The 24,992-nt window shown below is 40.1% G+C and overlaps 1 long non-coding RNA gene across 1 annotated transcript; it reads left to right on the plus strand.

Moving 5' to 3' along the window:
* Window positions 1–3,312: 3,312 nt before the first annotated feature.
* LOC145424078 (uncharacterized) lies at window positions 3,313–23,865 on the plus strand. Its single transcript, XR_013905032.1, has 3 exons — window positions 3,313–3,401; window positions 6,608–6,704; window positions 23,649–23,865. It is a non-coding gene; the product is annotated as an uncharacterized LOC145424078 (long non-coding RNA).
* Window positions 23,866–24,992: the final 1,127 nt, after the last annotated feature.

Here is a 24,992-nt window from a genome sequence, read left to right on the forward strand (position 1 = left end):
TTTTTTAGGCCTTTCACTTCTTTTGTTCTTCACATGTCTGCTTTCAAGAGTAACATGTCCTTAAAAATCTCAAAATCTAAGGACACACTGCACACCATGCAGAACGATGACAGGTTTTTGGATAATGGGTCTTTGGGAATCACCTTGTTGGTACAAAAATACAACTTTATGTCTCTCAAACTGTTGTCTTTGAGATTTCTGGAGACTAAATAAATTATTCACTAAGTAAATTCAGTGATTCATAAGTCAGTGTTGAGTTGCTTAATAAAACAAAAACGTTCCTCTGAAAATCATCAGTTAGAAAGAATGAATGGAAAATGAGTAAAAAAGCAGCAATGTCCAAAGAAGAACTATGAAAGACCTCCAGAAAACCTGGAGAACTCTAAACTTTTTTTTAGAAAGTCTGTCTTCTTGGTAGCAAAACATAAATAAAATAGGGGTGGCTTAAGACTTTTGACGTGTACTGTAAGTCAATAAGAATATTCATCTGCAGCACATGGGTTTACCAAATTAAATGGTAATCCATCAGAAAGCTCCACACTTGAACAAACTGTTAGACTGACATTGATGTCATCCCTACTGCTAGTGTGGCTAAAAAGGAAGATTTTACACGTTAATTCTTCTTTTCTTTTTTTGGAATCCATCGAAAACAAAACAGCGAAAACCTTGGACTATGCCACAATGTATAAGCACTGACTGAGTGATGACTGGCTGTTGTTTTTCGAACTGTGTTGACTGTCTTGGAAGTGTGCTTCCTTCCTTCCTCCCCTCCAGATTTCAACTCTGTCTGAGTTTGGTGTCGTAGGCCAACAGTCAGAGACGAGGCCGGCAGTGAGCCTGGACTACATCAAACGTGCACCAGACACTGCAGCCGGAAGACAGGCAGGAACCATGAAGCTCTACTCAACTCTGTCACTGTCTATCATCAAAAAACTGACCTAGAACAAGCAGTGCTGCAGAAATAGGGGTGTCCGGCAGGTGGGAAAGGATGTAATCCAACATACAGACATACAGTTTTTCTGTCAGCATTTTCTTTTGCTGAGTATTGTCTGAGGAGAAATGAAACTGGAGAGAAATTGAGAATATCAGAGTTCATGATAAGTGGCAAAGGTATCCTCGTTTATCTGCAGTATTTTCTCTTTGTACAAAGCAATCGCAAACTCCAGTACATGCCAATTTTCTGAAGGAAAAGGTTATTTTCAGAGGATGAAGATAGACTTTCCACTTGACCTGTGTATAATCAAAGAGCATAACAATGAAACCAGGTTCTGTCTGCGGCTCCCCCCTGCAGCTTTTTGACATTTAGCAGAGCTGTCTTTTGACTTAATGACTTGTGAATGAAGAGAGAGACAAGGGAGTGTTGTGTGATTATTGTTGCATTCATTCAATTCGTACAGCTATCTGTCATTTTGTAGTTGATTTCTATGTTTACAACAAACTGTAGAACCAATTAAAATGGTTTGTCCAAAAACAAGACATGAATTTGAAAAAAGGGAGAAAAGCACATCAAAGGTGTACGTAAATTAGAATACCTTCTTTCAAATTGGCAGCTCTTTCTGAAATATTGATCAATGACTTGGCACTTGTTCAGCAACAACAATGTGTCAGACGTGAACGAGACCAGGCAGGACTTAAACCAAACCAAGATAAACAAAGTCGATACACAGCAAGAGAAAACTAGCACAGACTGGACCGGATCAGACCTGTCAGATGTCTGTCAGTCTGCACAGATCTTCTCAGTCAGTCTGGGAGGAATTGATCGCTCGGATTGATCTCAGTCCATCTGCCTGATCCAGACCTTAATGCCATAGAGCACACAAGAGGAAGAGATGGGGAGGGTGGAAAAGCATAGCAAAGCAGAGATAAACAGATATCAGTGCAGATAGGTTGGTACATCAGGAACTGTAGGATGGGACGGAGTCTAGTCAGTCTAGTCTGGACAGCTGGTGTTGATAGCCAATCTGCCCAATCCTGGCGCATTTTGTAAAACATGAAACCCAGCAACCTGATAGCATGAATTAATAAATGAACAATTTCTCTTACAACAGGGCCCCCTGCTCCATCTGGGCTTTCTTTACACAGCCACAATAGACACTTTAGAGGGGCCCATAGGGGTGTTCATTCCCTCAAGTACTAACTACACAGACCACTGGATGACTGAGAACCACTTGATCGCATAATGACACGAAGAGTTGATATCGCCGCTCAAGCAGCCATCAGAGTTATACATAGTGTGGAGTCTGTGAATAGCTGCTGCTTCTCTGTTTCTTTTTTGGTTATTTAGAGCGGGCCTAATAAGCAGTGTGGGTGGTGAATGAGGAACCATTAGCTCAATAGCTGAATGAAACCAGTACAGCCTCCTCTTACTTCTTTGCTTTTCACCCGCAGCAATAGGAACACCTGCACCGAGAGACAGGCGTAGTAGGAGCACAGGGACAGGGGGTAAAGAGTGCCAGGGTTAAGAGGTGGAAATGGATAACAGGATGAGGCAAAGAAAAGAAAGAAAGACATTCTTGCCAAGAGAAAGATGGGAAGATCAATATCACTCTTATGTTTGTCCTTCAAATATAAGGCCAAGGCAGCTGGTTAGCTTACCTTAGCATAGAAAATGTAAATGGGCGATTGCTGGCCCGATACTGGTTACCTGGCAGCAATAACTAGTCTAACATGTAAGGTCTTCAAACGGTTTCAATAAACAACATATAGCAACCTAGGTGGAAACGGCAACCCTTTAAGTGCTAATAATATGTTTTGCAGGGAAAGCAAGCAAGCTTCCCCGTATTTCCTCCTTTGTTCGGTGAAGCTCAGCTCACAGCTACTGAACTCAGTTAGATGTATAAAAAATAGCTGCAATAGTCTTTTATCTAACTATTTGCACACAAAAAACAAGTGTAATTCAAAATGTTGAACTATTTGTTTAAATTCTTATCATTAGTTTGTTTGCACTTCCTAGAAACAGAGATTTTCCTACATGTCTGTTTTGCAATTGACAGCTGCAATTGATGAAACTGGTGACGAAAGGTGAAAAGAATGAAACCAAAGCATTGTGGGTGTTGAGTGAGCCTGTCAGGCTACTGATGTATGGCAGGGCAGATGTAGCGCGGGGGAGCTGGAGGGCAGAGGGTGGGGGTAGTTATGGGATTGGTTGAGGTAAGCTGGCAGAATAGAAGAGAAAGAACAGCGAGAGACCGAAGAGGAGCAGGCATGCAAGCTATGTGATGACTATCAGAAAAACACAGGGGCTGTCTGTTCTTTCAGCCTGCCTCGGCTGGGAGGCACAGGGCTGGGTCCCTAAGCAGGTGTGCGGGGTGGGGAAACACAGGAGGAGGGGGGCAGAAAGACAAGCGAGGGAAATGGAAAGTCAAGTAGGAACAGAAAAGAGGAGAAAAGTACAAACAGTGGTGAGTATTGATAAAAAGGCTGAAAGACAGACCAACGCCACTGAGATGAAAAAAGAGGTCAAAGCAGGTGGAGGAGAACGGCACGCAAGGCTTGCTGGAAGCTATCCTGGTCATTAGTATCTCTCGAATGGCTCAATAAAATGCTCAGACACTGGAAGACAGTATGCCTTCCAGCATTTGTCTGTATGTTTAGATGTCAATATAGTAAAAGTAATGTATCAGAGGAATCAGATGGATCAATAGAGGAGAGGTGAGTATAACTGAACCACTGTGACCCTTAGCTGACCTTTCATCATCAAGACACAAGTCTCTCTCACCTATCCCACAGATGTACACATACATGCACACAGACAACTGAACTCTCACCTTATTAGTTTATTACTTCACCGATTCCAAATAGCTTTTTCTTTCTTTTGTCTTTCTTTCAAAATTGATGCATTGCAAATATGTGTAGAAGGAGAAAATGCATGCTCGTACACACAACTGTAATTGATGTGCTACTTTTTCTGGTTTCCTAAACCCAACCAGTAGTGTCAGGCTAGATTCATCCATCTCAGACTGTATGATATCCAATGTTTATATCCGTATCCAGTCACATTTGTCCAGTAAAACGTTTTATTTATTATTATTTTTTCGGACAGGATGGTTATTTCCTTAGTGCTGACACAGAGAAATGCTGTTTCTCAAACTTCCTACTTACACAATTGCACTTGCTATTTTGAGCCCATTAACAACTTCATGCTGCCAATTAAAACATTTAATATATAATATATATATCTGATATAGAGGTAAAAAAAAACTGAGTGTGGATTGCTCTACACTACATTAAGGACACACTCTTGGCTAAATAGCAGAGCAACTGCTTCTCTTTACATTTGCATTGCAACATTACCAACTAGTTTCACTGTAACACCATTTCTTTATATGGTCATCAAATATGTATAAAGATTATTATTATCAGTGCAACATTTCAGAATGTAAGGTACTTTGAAAGTTGTTTTAAAATGTTGTTACTGCAGGTCCCAGTCTTGCATTTTTCTAAATTAGTAAATGTTAAGCAGACAGAAAAGAGCAATATGGGAATTTACTACTGCCCTGAGCAAACCAAGCAATTGTTAGCCAGTAGGAGGAGATAACTTCACAAGCACTGATGTGTATGTAGATACTAGGAATAATTTTTCATATTTTAGATTCTTTATTTGGGTATCATATTTGCCAAAACAGTTTATTTATTTGGCTAATGTAACTCACCCTTTTGTGTTTCCCCTTAGGGCCAAGTAGGTCAATGTACAAGAAACAGGAAATGGAAGAATCTAACAGTGATGTGTTAGGAGGGGGACATGGCATGAAGCTTCAAAGCTTCAAAGCTTTTTGTTTGTTCCTGAAAATATGATAGAAACCATCTATGCTTGTACTTATATGGTTTGTCATTTAGCTTTTTAACGTGTTAATCCCACATAAACATTCATGTAAGGTAGTAATTTTACATGTTCATGTGTGGCAAATTATCCTCTTTGTTGTAGAAGAATTAATATTATATGTGCAGAAGGCATCAGCAAACAGTCACAGTCAAATGTTTGATTCAAGAGAGCACTTTGCTGGAAAAATGCATACATAAATAAATAGCTTACCAATTATACAACATGAAGATGTAGTAGCAAAATAAGACACACTGAAAGGCAGTTACTTTATGCATTTTGACAGTATTTCTTTTTAGTCTTAAACAGTCAATAATCCCCATTAGGGAGGTGAAGGACGTTAGCATGAACCAATCATGTATGGTTTGTTCTTTAGGGTCCCTGCTGTTCTAGCATTAGTGGCAAACATAATATTTTGGTTAGGCTAGCATAAAACCTTATGACATTATTCTATTCTATTCGATAATCCACATTTAACAAAGTGGGTTCTTGTGAAGCAGGAAGGGCATGTGGGATGTCTGCTACACCTGTCTCATACAGGCTGAAGAAATATATTTGTACAAATTGCTATGGTTCACACACAGCACCATGTTTCAATAGCACTTGTGAACAAGTTAACTCTTTAGGTCAGTAGTACCACTGATAAAATGGCTACCCAGCATTTGTCTAAACAAAGCTGATAAATATAACTGGCAGCAGGAAGCCTTGTTTTTCCTCTTAAGCATGTTTTCCCATAATGATCTGATGTCATACCCAGCTATCTACTTTTAGTATGTTTAGTCACATTTTTGGCTTTATGTTTTGTGGTTGTAATGAAAACATACTAAACCTTATATTCATACTGAACCTTGAATTTTGGTGCGCCATTTCACGTCTTCCAAAAATATAACTCTTTTCTATTTCTGAGTGTGCGCTAAAGCTTTGAAAGGGCAAATAATTGGCTTGTGACTCCTCACTGCAACATAATTAAGCGCAGATAAATCTGCAGAGACCAGCGTAGGCCCTGTTTATGAATACACACACAGACACAACACACACACAGTCACAGCCACTGTTGCTTTGTCAGCTGCTGCTGTTTCTGGTAAAGAGCGCAGGCTGTGGGAGTGCAGGGACATTTCTCGCTAAGGGAAGTGGTGGGGTTTTGCGGTCTTGTTTTAGCCCTTCTTGTTGAGAAATGGCCAAATGCTGCTTTCATTTTGAGCCGAGAGGCTAGCAATTACACTCGGCTGGTCACATGACCGAGATGCATGGCTTTTTACTGCACCACTGAGACCCTCCAAGGCTGATATGCCAAGAATGAAAAATAAAGAGATGACCCCTCCCCCATCACCTCCTCCACCACCACGACTCTTTCCTTGCACGCACACAAATAAACAGGCACACACAAATTCATACAGTCTGTCGCTTGCCCTCTGAATAGCATCCAGCCAAATGTGTACATGCAGCTCATCTTTGCATTAATCCATCTCATAGTATAAAGAATACCTTGCTCTAGAATTAATGAATTTGCCAATAATGTTCCAAATGTTCTGGGGCTAACGTGGCTCTAGCCCGTAATGCTCTTATGGTTCTCTGCTGTATTTGCTTCATTGAAATATAATCAATATCCAGAGACAATAGATGACCAACAGCATCAGATGAAAAAAAGCACTCATTTAATTGCTGGAGAGTCATCATTAATCTACTCCAGTGTGTGAGTTTCTTTAGGATTGAGTGTGCTTCCTATTGTTTGTACGTTCACTTACTTTGTTTCAAAGTGGATTTTTTTTCTTCCCCTCCCAACGACAGGGCAACGCATCTTTTTCTGCTTGAGGAGGACGTTGATGAATTACTAAGAGGCCAGCCGGAGAGGCACAATTAAGATTCCATCAGGATAACAGAAAAGGTAAATTATTTACATTAACAAGAAGGCTCAGATCACCCAAACATTCCACCACAAATGGACAAAAAAATGCCCTCTCCTCTGGAAACTGGTGGAACTGGCTTCCTTAAATTGTTTGTGCTGATAATTAATGAGCCAAGCAAATGTTTGCATGTGTGTCTGTGTGGTAGGTACGTTAAAGTGGGGTGGAGAGAACATAGGGGAGGTAAAGAGGAGTGATGTGGTGGGTGGTAGAGGAATGGGTTTGCTCATTAAAATGGCCAATGAGGCACACAATATCTTGTCTTTTTGATTTTTTGACTTGTACGTGAGCTTGTACTCTTTAGCATATGAAGATTTGTCTTTGGATCCAAAGCTAATTATACTGTACGTACACTTGCTGAAACAAAAGATTCAGCTGCTACTTTTGTAACCAAGAAACAGATTTTCATGTTAATAAAAGTTAAATTATTTTAAGAAGGATTTGATGTGTAATTGAATTGTGTAGACTCTGTTTATATATGACTATTTGATCACTAAAAATTAATTGGCATTTTTTTTTAAAAACATACATGAACCTAAACAGAGGTGTGCATATGTAAATTACGGATTCTGGTATCCAAAGCTTTCAGTTTAGGGATTTCCACTGGTGAGGGCGTGAGTGTTCAAGTAATCCTAGAAGCTATGCTATCAGTGACAATTTGACCATTGGAGGGCCTTTAACACAAATTGCTGCTGGATGAAGAACCACAGTATAAAAGGAATTTCAAGAAAACATGTTAATTTGCCTGGGATAGAGATACCAGAGCCCAACCCTGGAGCTAGGTTTGGGGGAGGGGCTCATCTGCAAATGCTTGGTGGTTGGGACTTTATCCACGGGATGACAGGATTTTGGCGTGTTACTGATCAGGCAGCAGTTGATGGCGGGGACCTTGGCTCCCCAAGCACCAGCTGCTGAAACTGGCTTTGAGGACATGGAATTGGAGTAGTTCAAATGCCTCAGTGTCTTGTTTAAAAGTGGTTTAAAAATGGAGCAGAACAATGGCAGGTGGAACAGTAAAGCATCTGGAGTGATCCCCAATGGTGAGAAATTAGCTTTTTCTAAAGAGTTCCCGGACTGGACAATGTAGGGAGTAACTAGAATTCCTCTTGGATGTGTCCCCAGTAAAAGCATGTCTAACCAGAAATGGATTATAGGAAGATGTAGGACATGCAAGAAATATTATATTCCCAGAAAAAAAGAAAAAAAAAAGAAATATTTATATATGTATATGTATATGTATATATATATATATATATATATATATATATATATATGTATGTTGTTTTTTCCAGTGGTAGGGAAAAGAGAAGGTTTGGACAGCTGTTATAGTTTCTATCTTCACAAATAAGTAGGGTCCACTTTTCATCAGACTTTGATACCTGCACCCTTAGGGAGACTTCAAGCAGACTTGAAAAATGTATAATGGAAATATATGCAGCCAAGTGTAATCCCATTCCCAAAGTGCAGATGAGCAGGATAAAATAGATGGATGGTAAACATGTTACTGGTGTTGGTCACTTAGAGGATCAATAAACACTGACGTCAACACTGACAGTTGCATTTAGCAGGTAAAGAACAACATTAGCATTCATTTGGAGAAATTTCCAATATGTGTTGTGTGTTAAAGTCAAACATTCACTCCATTAAGGAAATATGTAGACCAAGATGTGCCATTAGATTCAATAGTTGGTTATTATGCCATTTGCTGGTAGGCAAATTTTAAAACTTTAAAAAGAATAAAGAGCAAAAAAAAACAAAACAAAACACATTAAACTATCAGCAAGCAGTTTCACATACTATAAAATAGAAAACAAAGAATACTGGTTTGTAGTGAGTTTTACTGGCACCAAGATTCTTGAGAATGTGTCGCCACAAAATAATAAAAATCTCTACACTTAAGATAAATAGAGACACGAGAGAGAAACTAATATGGAAGGAATCAGAAACATAAACACATCTGCGTAAGAAAAAGTCAGAGTGGAAAGCTATCTGATTTTTAAAGATGAATTTGGGACTGGCTTCTTTTGACAAATTCCAAAACAAACCTTTCCCTTGTGTGACATTTAGGGAACAATTTTAAACTGACAACCCCATGTCACCATTACATTTATTTGGAATGTATACATGCAAATATTTATGCACTTTCTCAGATTTCTAGTTCTGGGCTGTCTACTTTTGTTTGCATTAGTGAACACTAGAGTGTTTTTGGCAGTATTCAGGCTCCTGCTCCTCTTTCTTGAAGCTTACAGAGACTAAGCGAGGTGCATGCATCAAGAAATCCTGACTGATAGCATGCGACAGCTCAGTCATTTCAGAAAATGTGTATAGTTACTCTCACACTGCATAGCCTTTGCCTAGTTTTGTTGAAAAAAAAAAATCAAGTGAATGTTTGACCAAATTTCAAAGATGACCGCATGCGCTGCATATCGTAACACAGTAAAAGAAATTCCTTTAGTCAAATTTACATCGGTCATGTTTATTCTCTTAAGGTTCTTTTAAAAGATAACTTTCAAGTATATTTTAGTTGTAATATAGTGATGTTGCATAAAGCAAATGCAAAAACAGTATATCTTATAATAAATAATAACTATGAACATTTCATCCAACATTGCTGCACACTCTTCTGTAGCAGGTGCAATGTGAGCATTTTATAATTCATAATTCCTTCTATTTAGACTTAATATAATTAGTTTAATTGACGTTTATTTATACAAGGACACCTCAAATTAGTAAGGAAGCACCAATCATAAGAGAACCTCCTATAAACAAGCAGTTGGTGACAGTGGGAAGGAAAAACTCCCTTTTAAAAGGAAAAGACCTCAGGCAGAACCAGAACCATTTCATGTTAGAATCACATTATAATAATGATTCACAATAGTCCCGCCTATAAGTAACAACAACGTTTAAATGCAGAGCCTACCAGAGTTTTGTTGCTGGCCATATCTTTTGGATGTTTAGCCATCTTTTACGTTAATGTGGCATATCACAAACAAAACCACACACTGTACTCAAATGGCCTCCACAGTCAGCGAATCTCAATCCAATAGAGCATTTTTGGGATGTGGTGGAACGGGAGACTCACATCATGCATGTACAGCTGACAAACATGCAGCAACTATGTGATGCTGTCATGCTAATATGGATCCAAATCTCTGAGGAATGTTTCATTCACTTTGTGCTGCTTGCTACAAGGAAGTAAAGTAATTCTGAAGACAACCCAGTACTAGCCAGGTGTACTTACTAAAGTGGCCAGTGTATTTGTGTGTATGTGTGCGCGAAAGTGTGTGTTTGCATATTTGCACAGCTGTGTGTGTTTATACCAACCAATGCATGTATGTGCCTACGCATGCTCAACATGAAAGTTTGTGCTCGTGTGTGTGAGAGAGAGCCAGAAAGAGAGAGTGTGGGTGGGATACGTTTTGACAAAGTTCCCCATTTTTCAGAAATAATCACTTGTTCCCGTTACAGCGACAGAGTCGTATCACTCCGGGCTGCTGAGAAGGCAAAGCCAGAAAAAAACTGCTTCTCTCTTTCTTTCTTTCTGCCTGTCTCTCTCTGTCTCTTTCTCCCGGTGCATCCGACCCTTGTCCTTGTGGCTGCTAACGAGGGGGTGTGGTTGTCACTGGAGGCGTTGAGGCTAAATTACCATATTAATTAGCTCATCTTTTGACCGACAAACACAGAACTGAAATGTCACCACACTCATAGGGGCCATAGGAAACACAATTAGGGAAGTCATTATTGTTTTAGTAATACCCCTGTTTCTCAGTTCATTTCCTACATTCTTTATTCCTCCAATTCTTCGTTTCCTGGTCATATTCTCCCACTCCTATCTTTGTAGTTTGACCCTTACAGCCCTTTCTACTTCTATGAATTGCAAAGCTCATATAGGAAGCATGTAGGATGGAGTTAGTCATCAAGTGTTTATGTCTGTTGCAAACCTGCTACTCGGGCCATCACACCGAGCTAACAAGGCTCAGGAACAGCAGCAAGGTTTCACTTCTGCATATTAATGACAACAGCTACACATGCACGCATATAGTGATTTCACTTTTGACAAGCACAGTGTGTTGCCACTGAACCATGACCTATTTTTGACCATCCTTGCATCAAGACAACATTATTCTGCAGGTATGCACTCACAGCCCATAACGCTTTTGACCATAGCACTAATTACACTTTAATATAATTCCCATTTCACTGCATTTCATTTTAGGCCAGAAAGATAATAATTATATACAATTTCCTGTCTTTACATTTGAAAAAAAAGTAATATTGTGGACAACCTTTGATAGTTGATCATAAAACCAGTTAATCATAAACCTTTGATTGATTTGTGACAACTACCAGTTTGTCCTTAAACTGTGTCATATATACTGTAAATTCAAACATTTTGACATGAACCAACATGAATTTTCACCTCTTGTCAGTTGTACACTGTGTGACTGCTTGTCTTTATTTAACTTAAACAACCATAATATGTAATAGTGCATGCATACGTGGAAGACATGTAACATTGCACACTGTAAAATATCTTGTAGAAAAAATCAAACAAAATCAAAAACAAACAAAAAGAAAACAGTTTTAGGGAGCCCAGCTTCCAGTCTTTTAGCAAATACAAATATTGTATCTTTGATATATGCAAGTATTTAGAAATGCTCTTTTCTACCTCTGACTTGTGTGGCTGCTACTTTTACTTGTGACTCTGGCATGCGTGCTGAAATACCACTGATCCTTCACCTTGATATTCATATTTGGTTAAAGTCACAGGAAGTCAAATCTGGAGAATGGGGTACGTGGTGAACCAAGATTCACCACGTACCGTGGCGATCGTGGCTCAAGAGTTGGGAGTTCGCCTTGTAATCGGAAGGTTGCCATGTTCGAGCGCTGGCTTGGACAGTCTCGGTCGTTGTGTCCTTGGGCAAGACACTTCACCTGTTGCCTACTGGTGGTGGTCAGAGGGCCCGGTGGCGCCAGTGTCCGGCAGCCTCGCCTCTGTCAGTGCGCCCCAGGGTGGCTGTGGCTACAATGTAGCTTGCCATCACCAGTGTGTGAATGCGTGTGTGGATGACTGGCTATGTAAAGCGCTTTGGGGTCCTTAGGGACTAGTAAAGTGCTATATAAATACAGGCCATTTACCAACATTGCATTAGTGTGCCCAAAAATCTCCTTGTGTTTTCAATGCACTGTGTGCTGGCACATGACAGCATTCTGGCACACAACGTTAGTTCAGACTGTTTCTGCTGAATAATCTCCCTCCGATACCTCAGGATGTTAGAGAAGACATAGCCTACAGCCTTATCATGCACAGCCCATGAATGCTGTACCAAAAAAATCATGCATAGTTCCAGCTCCCATCTCCATCAATGGTTCTTCATATTAAATTCAGGTCAGTGGATGTTTGCTCTCTTCACAGGCTTGAGGACCCTGGTGACATATAAGACACAGTGTGTGTAAGAGTGTAAGTGGTCAGAGCATAGCAATCAAAAAATATCAGCCACACTGCAGTTCATTTGGACATGCTAGAAAGGATGAACCTGGTTTATATGCTTTATTGAATCCATATTAAAAGCTTTTGGGTTTCCCCATTGAAACCATCTGACGAGTCAGTTAAACCTGCCTGTTAGGCCCGGAGATCTTCCTGTGTAGATCTGACTCTGGCCCACTGCCTTTCCATTCTTCTGTGCTATCACAACACACTTATCATGTTGAGACCAAATGTGTTATCCAGATATCAGCACCCTCACATGTTTTGAAGTTAAAGCTAACCTTGGTGCTTCCTATGCATGCCTCTACAATCTTGTGTGCATGCATGTATGACGGCACCTTTTTGGTATTTGTATAGGAGAAGGAGATCCAGTAGATGTCGGGCAGGAAATAGTTTGTCTCCTGCTCTAATCTTACGCAGCCAGACCTCTGAGTCATTAAGCTAATGGAGTAATTTAGACACAGAGGTTGGTTTGTAAAAGGGTGGAGGCACAATCAAACTATACAACAGAGAGTTTGCTCAACAAGAGGATGTTTTTCTGCTAGCAAGCTAAGCAATCAGATTTGATTGTTCTGATTTCTACTTATTAGTTAGATTAAATGAGCTCTTTTAATTTACCCACTTTCTTTTTCTTTAATCAGAATAGTGGCTTTCTTACAGTTGAAATGTGTGAGCTTGTATGCTTATAGGAGTATGTATATCAAACCTGTAAGGTACAGCTTTTTTCAGGATTTGTGATGTGGGTCACTTTAAATGTCACACTTCAGCTATGAAATTATTAGGCATTCAACACTGTGTATGATCCTGTATATCCACTCATGTATAATGTCATCTGTTTATGGCAGAGTGTGCTCTGGTTCTCCTCGGGGGGCCTTCACTTAAGCTCACCACAAGAAGAAGTGGGTCAGTCCCTCTGTGGTGAGGCGTAAGAGTCAAGCGGTTACAGGTCTATGCAAAACAGGGACCGGGAGGAGCAGAAGCCTCAGTAAATCAAAGGCGGTACGGCATGTAACATTTAAGGCATCCGTTAGAAACATACAGCGTGTGTGCAGCATATATGCTGTGTGGTGTCTATGTGGGTGGATTGAGCAGCGAGCTAATCAGATGTGTTATGTGTATCGGGTGAAAGCGTGGATGCTCACGGAATATGTGAGAAATCTGTCTTTGACCTCGAGTCACACTTTCATACTGCAGCATTTGATGACTTGTCACGTGGCTCGCTTTAGACATGTTGTGAAGGACAAGCCAAGGGGCTGGGAGAGAATGAACCTTTTAGAGGATCAAACCGTGATGTGTCAAACTGAGAAAATGTGCATGAAGCAAAAACAAGATCATTGTTGTTGCTTTGTTAATTTATAGTGGATTATTTATATTTCTAAATACATCCACACTTAAAGGTGCTCAACAGAACTTCCGGGAAACCAGTAATATTAATGAGACATGTAGCTGTTGAGTTAACTACAGTCAGCTTTCTTTTGGTTGCATTTGCATGTAGCATGGTGATGCAGATGCTATAGTAATGCACTGTTATGTATGTCATGTATTTTGCTCATTCCCTGACATATGATGACAAAGTTGACTTACATGCAGCAAAGCTACTAATGTTGGCTGCAAGAAAAAATGTTCATTCTGCAACCAGTTGGGGACTTGCTGGAGATTATCTAGACATTTAGCTGCACTAAAGGTTAGTTTCACTACAGCTCAGAGAGTAAAATGGCAGGCGTTTGCAAACAAGTGAGGATCTGTCATGCAAACTACAGGTGACTAAGACAATCCGACCAAAGCAATTACAAGGAGGTTTTAGAGTTCAGGGGTCACTTAGTTGGCTAATCCCTACCCTTGCTATTGTTATTAATTAATTAGCTCTTAAAATAATTTTACAAAATAGCCAACTAGCACTTCTACTTGGCAAGGATTTTGCGAATTATAATGTTAGCATGACAGACAGCTCTGCTAAACTGCATGAATCTCATGATAATTCCCATTACGGACCAGATCAATCTAAAGATTTGGGATTAGTCTATTATTTGCTACATAAGATTGCTTGCAAATTGTTTTGTTAGTTGACAACCTAGTATTAGCTAATGGTGGTCAGGAGAGAGGCAGCTCAGGGTCAGTTTTGATTCCCAAAAGCAAACAAAGAATCAAATGCCCTGCTGAGATTCTTCAACAACCTTAGCAAACACTATTCTGTTGAGTTTGCAGTCTCACATGCAAGTTTGAAATCTAATTAAATACGACATGATGTTAATTTTGTAAATTATGGCCTCCTAACGGGGCTACATTGGTCACTTGCTATGTCACTCTGTTTCCTAGTCAATGTCAATGTCAGGTTTTAGATGGTTCAGTCAGGCACTCAGTTTTACAGTGTACATCATCAACAGGCATCCATCTTTTACATACAGTCTATTGTTACAAAAATTTCACACAACGGTAATAAAAAGGTGCTTAATACCTGATGAATCATGCAATAAGAATTTTGAAATATAGAATAGCATAATAGTCCATATACTGCCTTTGCTTATTGTCTACGTGCATACTTTTTCTTCCAGTTTTTTTATGGTTACTGGATTGAGAATGAGTTTCACATGCACTAAATACTAAGCAAATCTGATACCCCAGTTCTGTTAAGTTCTGAGTTATGGCTCTCACTTTGATTTTGTTTGTATAGAGGGGGTGTTCCTCTTTTCTTTTCTTCTTTCCTCTCCAAACCTAATAGAAGATGCTGTTAGAAGTCCTCTCTCATGGGAAGAATGCGACAGATCCCACATTGTTCATTGTTGTTTGCCTCTTTTTTGAAAGAAATGCAGAAAAAAACGTCACAATGGTGTGGGCAGGGATGGGGAAAAATGGAATTACAAAGATCACATTTTCATCTACTTTGATCTTGTGTGTTAAGAGAAGGTTTTGGTGAGTTGGTGTATGCATGTGAGGGGGGGGGGGGTGACAATGTTTGTATGAGTGTGTCATGACAGAGAGTGGGGGGTGGAGGAGAGGGGATAAAAGCAAAGTATAAGAGAGAAAGGGACAGTGAAAGGAAGAAATTTATGGAGGAGGGGGTATAGGGATGTGTAGGCCTAGCTGTCCTTGAGGGTTTGAAATGCATGAAGAGAGGAGTTGCTCCATGCAGCGAGAGTGGGCTGTTTATTTACTGCAAAGAAGCTGTCTCCCTCCAGGGCTTTCCAGAGGAGCATGTCCCCATCACTACCTCAGCTCAGCTCCTGTACCTACCCTCCAGCTAAACATCCCAGTTAAGCTCCACCTAGCCAAAAAAGACAGCATAAAGAGAAAAAGAGAGAAAAACAGAGAGTCACTCTCCTCCCATAGCCCTTGGCCATGTTCTTTTCTACCCCCGTCTGGAGCTGAAAATGGGGGAAACCACGCAGCGCCTCTGCCTCGGCACCGAGGAAAACAAGCAGACTCCTAATGCCAAAGAAGTGCTTATTAAATCCCAGGCAGCCTTGCAATTGTGCTGTGCAGCCAGTCAAAATAAGAAATTGTTTGTTGTTGGTTTATTCACCCTGCCTCCCTCTTATTCCACATGCTTTCTTAACCTCCTCCGAATAAGCCCGGACTTTCTGTTTTCTCTATTTCGTCCTCCCCCTCCCTACTTTCATCTTTCTGTTTGTGAGAAATGATGTGTGGCTGAGGCAAAAACATGGGACATGACAGCCAAGCAGTGAAAACATGCAGATGTGACAGTATGAGAGGGCCACTGGAGGGCAGAAAGAAGGAGAGAGTATTAGAGAGAAAATGACAAGCACAAACATAAAATCAGAACTGAGATGAGACATTGCAAACAAAAAAATGCAGGAGGGAAAGGGAGAGAGTCAGAGGGATGAAATATTTGAACTAGTGAAGGAGATTGTTAGTGTGGAGAGAAGGAAAGGGAAAGGGTTGGGGTACACTGTGAACAGCAGATTGTGGGGGCGCATGTTGTCGAGGTGGCCCAGGTCCCTGGTGCCCTCCTGTTTCATGGCTCTCACAGGCTGTCAGTGAAAACAGCCCAGCCATGTAGACAGCTGTGCTCAGGAGGCTGCGGGGGCGAGAGGAGAGGACCTTTGTTTTCCATTTCGCTCCTCATCTCCATCAGTGTCCTCATTTCTCTCCCGGCTCACTGTATATCCATTCCATCCAAATTTCTGAGCTCTCTCATGTTTGTTCTCCTCATCTACAAAAGTACCACAAAGGAAACAAAAGCCTTGGTTTTGCATTCAACAGCCTTGACAATATTTACACGTCTGTTTGCTCAAGTGTGTGTTGTTTTGGTTTTTCTTACTGTTGTGACTCAAGTCAAACAGTGTAGACTGAAATGCCCCCTTTTTTGGTTTGGGACACATATTAACCCATTTCCTTGAGGCTCTATTATGTATGTGTGTGTGTGTGTGTGTGTGTGTGTGTCTGTTGGCATATTAACACAGGAGACATCTGAATTGGAACCATCCCGCTAAGCAATAGATGTGCAGAACTATGAGGCTGTCATTTCCAGTTGCTTGAAATCAATCACGGGTTTGTTTGAGCAATTTTTATTGGCCCTAAAAAGTCCTAGCCACAGGCTAGGGGATAGATTCATCTTCACTCCGCAAAACAATTCATCTCCCAACGTAGAAACTTAAAAGAATATGACAGCTTGTCATCCAGAGTGTCTCTGTGCGTTAGTACCTTTTTGTGTTCATGTCTTCAACATCAGAGGGATCATAGAGATCAATGCTCTCTCCTGTTTCCTTTGAAGGGACAAATGCTATCCCTGTGGTGGCCCCCCTCCTCTATATACTGACCTCTCTGTGCCTCACGAAGGCCTTCGCTTTGCCGCCTCATCTCCCTCCACCTCCGCCCCCGTTCCCCCCGCATTTCCTGCCATCTTGGCTTTGTTTATGAGCCTCTCCCCTGGAAGGACAGGTTAATAGAAGACCTGGCTCAGCTCAGGTCCGCCTGGTTCCCATTCCCTCCTAATAAGATGTTTCATCTAGTGCCTTACTGCCTGCATGCCGGTGGCAAAGTTTTCCCCATAAGCACTGAGTCCAATATGCTTGTGTATGTGTCCTTCCTTGCTATTTTGGCCTTGAAGTACAAAAAACAACCAAATGGAGTAAACTGTACAAAACTGAAGAAACAGCTCCATAACAGATATCCGAAGACCTTTGAATTGCACAGGTTTTTACAGGTTTTTAATTAAAAAAAATACGTGTGTGTAACGATTTTATTGGAGAAATGGCCCCACTTCCCTACAAGGATCACCAGGGTTTTTCCCACAATATTCTCTTAGTTTTAACTGTAAATGTAAAAAATAATAATAAAGTGCAGGTTTGTGTTTTCTTCTGAATACTCCATGATGTGATTTAAGGAACTTTTAGCTACACCTTCACAAGCTGATTTAGCAGGAAAAAATTATTACCCAGTTAGGGAATGGGATCACAATTCCAGATCACATGAGTCAAACAGGATATCTGATACTTTGAGTTTGTGTGAACAGGGGTTTACAGTACCTTGTACTGGGTGTGTTACACAGCTGCCGGAGAATGTTACAATGCCACAAAAGAACATTTGCCTCATTTGTTTGAATGCTATACATGAATTTGCAATAAATAAATAAATTTAATCGGCCGGCTCCAATTAGACTTGACCACATTACTCAGTAAATAAATGAATATCTGGGGGAAGTATTTGGAACAAATAATTTATTGTGATTGTCTGTTAGGGGCATAGACAAAACAAAAACTGGTCTCGGTCAAATAAGAATATCAATATCAATTCTGCAAGCTGAGATGTTGTCGTACATTGCCCTCTACAATATCTGGCAAATAAGTTAAGAGGAAAAAAACAAGTGATAAATGCCTGCTGCAAGTAGGGTTAGTTGACACAGTAGGATTTGTTTTTGGATCGACTTTTAGTTGACCATGTTTAATTGTTAGTGCGTTGACTAGATGACAACAGGGATGGACTGGCCACACTGGGCTAATTTTTGGCTTGTGATAAACATTCAGTTTGATCAGCAAACAGTTTACAGACCTCACAGAATCCACGCTTTAGGCATGACCCTCTCCACCACAGACTGCTCGCTCTCTCTGCAGTCTCCACAGCGCAGGTGCGAACACCAAAAATGCATATAATAGCATCTGCGTAGCCTCTTTCTTTCTCTCTTTCTCATTCTTGCTCTCTCTCTGTCTCTTTCTGAGCCTGGCAGATAATGTGAACCAGGTAATGTTAGACACACTGATCAGATACAAAGAAAAGATAGAGGTGAGAGGGAAAAAATGAAAAGTGATGCAGTTAAATGATGAAAAATATGCAAGAATCAGGGAGCAGGTCAGTTTAAAACACTAATAAAAACAGTTAGAATCTATTTTAAACGTGACCAGTTCCAGTGAGTTTATATGTGAAGTTTTTTATGCTGTTCCATGATGTTTTAATATAAAACACTGGGAAATTTAATCTGACTGTATCTAACTCTTTGTTTAAACCATTTAGGCTAATTATTTTGCATGGCTTTGTACATTTGTATGTGTGGTTATTGATGTAGTCCTAGGAAATTTTCACTGCGGTGGGTGATCTCCGAAAGCACTGTGCTTTTTCTGTATAGCTTTATATAGTAATGATTACAGATGGTCTTTTTACACTTATAGTTTCAGTGTAATTAATTTGCCAATTTAATAAAAATGACTATTTTTTAAAAATCTGTATAAATATCATAATAATGAAATTAAATTACATTTTTTAGGTGAGGATAACTTGTTCATGCATAATGAAATCAGATATTATCATAAGCCTAAACAGCATGTAAGTTTAGCTGCAAAAATAGCACTCAGGTAGTTCACATGAATACAACTACTTCATTCTCCATTAAAAGGAGTTTTCACAAATGCTCTGCACACCTGATTTTTTTCTTTAGAAATTATAAGCTAAATCATAAGCTAGAAATGCATATGAGAAGCTCAACTAATAGTCAGGTCATTGAACTCTTTTAGTGTTTTGCCATCACGTGTGCTGCCTCATGCACAACTGCATATGCATACCTAATCTCCAGAATTTATCCACAGTTCCTGTGTGAAAATGGATAAAGTCACAGCTCTGTATCCATATTCACTACTCTTCCCCATAAATATATAGGGTTATCTGCCATTTTTCCTTTTTTAAGGTTGAATTGTGTTTTCGCATCTCAGGACCACAATTAAAGACAGAAGAACAAACCACTGAAGGTCCCCCTCTCTAGCACAGTTACCCTGTAAATGAGCTCCCAAGGACACAGTAACAGCTTTCTGAAAACACAGAAACACAAGAACTGTGGTCTTTTTACAGGAGAACAAATGAAAGACAGGAACTGGAGGAATGGGGAGTCAGGCCTTGTCCGTAGTGTCTGGACTTTAGGTGGTTTAAATCAACTTTACTAGCTGTGCTCTAAAAGTGAACCAGTTCCCTCTGGTCCAGAGGGAGACAAAAACGCCCTGGCGCCTAGTAAGCAATGTCCGCCTCACCCTCTGAAACCCAGGGAGGAAAAGGAAATGGCATGTTCTTCAGGCTTCAACTTTGACCCCCCTCTCTGATGAAATATGGGGCCTGCCCCGTGGTGCAGACTTGTTTGAACTTGAGTCTCTGCTGGGCGAGGGTGTGCATGTGTTTTTTATTTTGTGTTTGTGTGTTTTTGCACATTACATAGTACAGTTATGTGATTAATGGTTAATAACTTGGAACTGTGACTTTGTGACGTATTAGCAATCACACAACACGACTGATGAGAAAAAGGCAGGACTTTATTTGCATGTGTGTGTGTTTATTGCAGTTGTGTATCTTTGATAAATAATGACTTTCTAAATCATTTTGTGAATGGAAATAAATTGTTAACATCCGATTATACTGATATAATAGATATAACAGGACAAAAGAAATATAATTATGTTTAATAGATTTTCTGTTACTTTTGTTCTGCGGTGTGTTAATTATGAATCTATGCAATTATGAGTCTACGAGAAGAGTATTATTGTGTTTTTATTAGAATGAATGACTCGTGGTTGAGAGGTGTTATGAGAATGTTTGCACAGGACTCTCTGGCACTTTGATAAATGTACTCAGAAATGACCTGTGTGTAAAACCAGTTACACTGTTCATTCATATTCGATATTACACTTGGCACATGATCCATGAGCAAAGCACAATGACCTTTACCATACCGATGAACAGTTTTTCACTCTATGTTGCAGATAAGGCAGAATGTATGCCTGCTGAAGCAGTTGCGTATGGACTTGAACTGTGACATTTTGTAAGAATTCACTCGGCTCTTTTCCTCACAAAAGCCACATGTGCAAATAAGTCCTCATATCACCTCATTTAATCTATTTCTGTGAGTACATTCCCTGAGGTACTGCAAACTAGTTTGGCAGTTTCTGGCAATATGATGACATGGCAGAAGATGGATATATTGCTTTCATGTATTTGCTTCAGGAAAAAATGAAAACGCTTTTGCAAATATACAATTGTAATAAGGTATTCTAAATTGTATTCATATGATATATTTGATGCTGGCTCAGTGATGGATGGCATTTCAAAATAGACATTGATATTTGCTTTTTAAACATACACGGGAACACAGAAGTGAGATTTGAAATTTTCCACTTCCCTTCAAATCCTCCTGCTGTGGCTGTTAGTTGAGGTAATTAAGAGTTGTCTCTGTTTCCATGGCACATCAGAACTACAAGCCGGCTTTGTACAAACTGATCTGACGGATGTCCCTCGTACTGTGCCTGGTGTTTCCCTAATTGGCAATGCGCACGTTTCCATCTCTGCTCTTTTAAATTTCAAATTATGGATGAAAACGAAGGCTGCCTGTAGCCGACGAGAAAAGCAGCCTCAGACTATGGATGGTGGCTGCAAGTGTCGTAACCTAGCAACCAGAAAGTCGCTGTGTGAGTGTGCACCGAGGGAGCGAGGAGAGAGCGAAAGAGAGGGGCTTCCTCTTGAGAAAAAATAAATAAAAAAATAAAGCCCCTTACGCTCATTCCACTTTATTCATGCCTTTGTTTGACCAGTTATTTTAGGACCTTTCTCTCTCACCCAAAGATTCATTTATTTTTAGCGTCATCTCATGCTTCCTGTCTCTTTCTTCCTGGGTGAACACTGCTTAACCCTTTTCTATTTTTGCTGTGCCGCCTGCATCTGTTCCACAGAACCGCATGGGAGAACCGAAAAGGGAGGATGGTGGCAATGTGTGCGTGTTTGTGTGAGAGGACTTAGAGGAGGGGAGGAGAGACAGGAGGGAAGAGAATGAGGGAGGAGAAGGGACAGAGGGAGTGCTTTCCATCTGTTTTTTGGCTGAATGTAGTCTTTTTGTTTGAGGCCATCATGCCGAGCAACATGTTCTGTTTTTGAATATGGTTGTTTCACCATCTGGGCTTTCACCTATTACAGAACATTGTTTTTGTCTTTGTTTATAGTACATTTGTGTTAGCCGTGTGCAAACACTCATGTTAGACTTAACGGCACTCTTATATATGTAGTCTTCTGTTGTTTATGCAGAAACACAGACTGGTCTTCCTGCAGCCATTTTGATGACAATTAAAATGTCACTTTTACAGTTTTAAAGGGTGCGAATGCAGATAATGCAGTTTTGTTGGTGTAAACCCTCCAGTATGATGATCAGTCTGCAAGACTGAAATTCTAACTTTAATTATGTACCACTCTACTTGTGCCATGTGTATGCTTTCCATCGTCACAACCCATTTATACCCTCATCTGTAGCTGTATATCCCAGATTCTGTAAAGTTATTTATTTCATATTCTGTATAGTTTTTCATATTTATATCCTGTTCATATCCTGTACATAGCTTGTACTCACTACAGCCTGTACATACTTATAGTTATAGAATATTCACAACATACTTCATACCGTGTACATTATAACATACCATAATAGACCCATTTCTGTAATATACTCACATATCTATATTATTGCTAATATATATTGTAATATATTTATATCACTAAAGCACTTCTGGATGGATGCAAACTGCATTTCGTTGCCCTGTACCTGTGCATGTGCAATGACAATAAAGTTGAATTCTATTCTATTCTATTCTATCTTACTTTAAGTAACGGATCATTTCATTATGAGTCTGGGTGTAGAAATATCAGGTCTTGCATTCTGCCATTGCTTTCTTCCTCTGAAATTTGTTCTACAAAAAAACAACCCTCTGCCTACTGTTTATACCAGCACTTGTGACTGGTGATATCCTATGCAGACATATTACAGACAAGTAGCTATATAATTAAGTTTAAAAAAAAAGCTAATTCAGCCTATCAATAGCACAGTTTATGCGGGACTGACGTAAACGAAACTACAGGGTTCATGTTACATGGTAGACACATTCATCCAGTGCAGCAATGTGAATTTTTGATTTTCTTGGCGTTTTTGTTCACTTGTTAATGCGACTTGTATTCAGGCTTTTAGTCTTTGAGTGTTATTTACTGATAATATGAACTATACAAATCATCAAAATGATCTTTTAAACGTTTTCCGTGTATCCCTATTCAACAATTAGGAAGACTACATTAACCTTGTGAGGAAAACTTGATCCTTCCATTACAAGAAGTTCCAATTACCACTCAGATTTTTGTCTAATGCAATTTATACATTTACTTGTGTTTATATTGCTAACTTTCATGGGTCTCTTTGGTGTATAAACAAACAGAAGACATCTTCTTTTAATCTCTCCCATATTGCAACTGCTTCTTATTCTTTCTACCGCTGAATTTGCATTGTCAAAGCAGGGATCATTTACATGAAGGAACTGGTACAATTCATTTTAGTCTGAAACCACTCCCTCCCCTGAATAAGGCACTGCAGTCCCAGTCTGCGTGTCTGTGGGGAATGACGTGGAAAAATAAATGAGTGAATCATATAGGGATGCTAAGAAGCTGATGTGTAGCTCTCCAGTGGCAATGTGATTTTACTGTCATTGGCTGGAGAAAGGTCAAAACTAAGGCACATTGAAATGGAGAATAAATAGGCAAGCATGCTGCAGTGCATGGGGAGAATGGGCCTGCCAATGAAGTCCCAATCTATTCCCCTCACGCTCCCTGTTCACTCCCATTACAGACCTCATCAGCATCAAATCCCCACTAGCAGCAGCAGCAGCAGCACCCTCCCCCCACATACAGTATCCTCCCTCTGCCTCATGGATGCAAACACACACATGTTCGCCTGCCTTCAGAAAGGCCAGCCATTTGTTTAAATCTTCTGCATGCTGTATGTTTGTGTTTATGTGAGGTTATAACCTTTGAATGCATTTCTTTGGGCATTCATGGGGTCACCAGTTATAATCTCATACCAAAATTCTGTATAAGAGACTGCTTTCTGAAATTTTTTGGACTTTATGTGTGATTTATTTTTTTTACATTGATTCCATTTAAATTAATTATTCTTTACTTGCTTTGTGGTAATAACCAGCTGGAGGTCACAACCCTGCACCTCTGTTCTGCTCATCTCCTCTCTCCTCCTCCTTCGACACTTCCACGTTCCTCTCCCTGAGACAGTGGACCCAGATACCTTTGCTACATCAACACAGGTACACCGCAATCTCCACCTCAACCACCTTGCAGTCTTACACCCCTTAGTGTCCACCTTAGCTGACTTCAGCCCAGCTATCATGACAGGACGGGCAAATGATGATAAATGCTGAGGAGGAAAAGCAATTACTGGATCAGTTAGGTGTAGTAGGGAGCGCTCAGGGCACTCATTACCAACAGACTGTAGAGTTTGTAATGCATACACACACACACACACACACGAATTTAACTAACCATCAGCAATCCTTACATATGAGTGTTGTTCTGTTTCTTTGTTTAATTCTTTCATTTATTATATCTTAGCTATTATTAATTTGGTGCTGTGCATGCAAACACCTAAAACTGTAATGAGGATAAACAAAAAAATAAATAAGACGATGAGATCAAAAGTGGCAAGCGAATGACAACAACACTGTTACAGATGGAGAACATGAATAGGTTAATAGCAGTGTAGTGGTCATGTGCCATGCATTTGTCATTGTGAGCTATATAGTTGTGTGACGTGCCATCTGCACACCTGTCAAAACTGAGGATGCTGCATGTATAGAATATAAGCCAGTGAGGATAAGGCAGCCTTGGTGATTGACAGTAGCACTGAGGTTGTCATAGGGACAGCTGCAGTCCTCACTGTCCCCTGAGGAGGATGTAGAAGCACTAATAATAAAGGGAGAGACACATTCACACAGAGGGAAAGAGGGATATTTAGGTGGAAAAAAAAGAAAACGATGATTTGTATTTACCCGGAAAATGCACACGCACACACACAGATACGTGAACACACACATCAGCATTCTTACTTGCAGGCAAAAACAGAGGGAGTTGCCTGAGCTGTGTGTGCATGCGAGTGGTGGGTGGTGAGATCGCAGGTCAGGCCCACGCAGTCCCCATTCAGCTGTACAGTATGCAGCACGCACCGGCAACACCGAGGCCAGAATGGCAGACGGAACAAACAGGAGCTCATGCATGCACACACACTCACAAAAGAAGAAAGTACACACACATATTTAGACATGAAGGCACACACAACAAGCTTTCCGTGTCTGCATCTTCTCTGTGTTGCTGCCCACTAACTCTATCAGAGACATGATGATTATTGCAACATCAAGAGAGTGTCTACATTAACCCGATTAAAGCCCATAAAAACAGAAAGCATAAGACTGCACATGAAAAAAAAGGTTAACAGAAAACATTTACTTTAGTTTTCCCAAATGTTGCCTGAAGATAT

Source organism: Astatotilapia calliptera, chromosome 23, assembly GCF_964374335.1.
Source record: "Astatotilapia calliptera chromosome 23, fAstCal68.1, whole genome shotgun sequence".
Classification (NCBI taxonomy): domain Eukaryota; kingdom Metazoa; phylum Chordata; class Actinopteri; order Cichliformes; family Cichlidae; genus Astatotilapia; species Astatotilapia calliptera.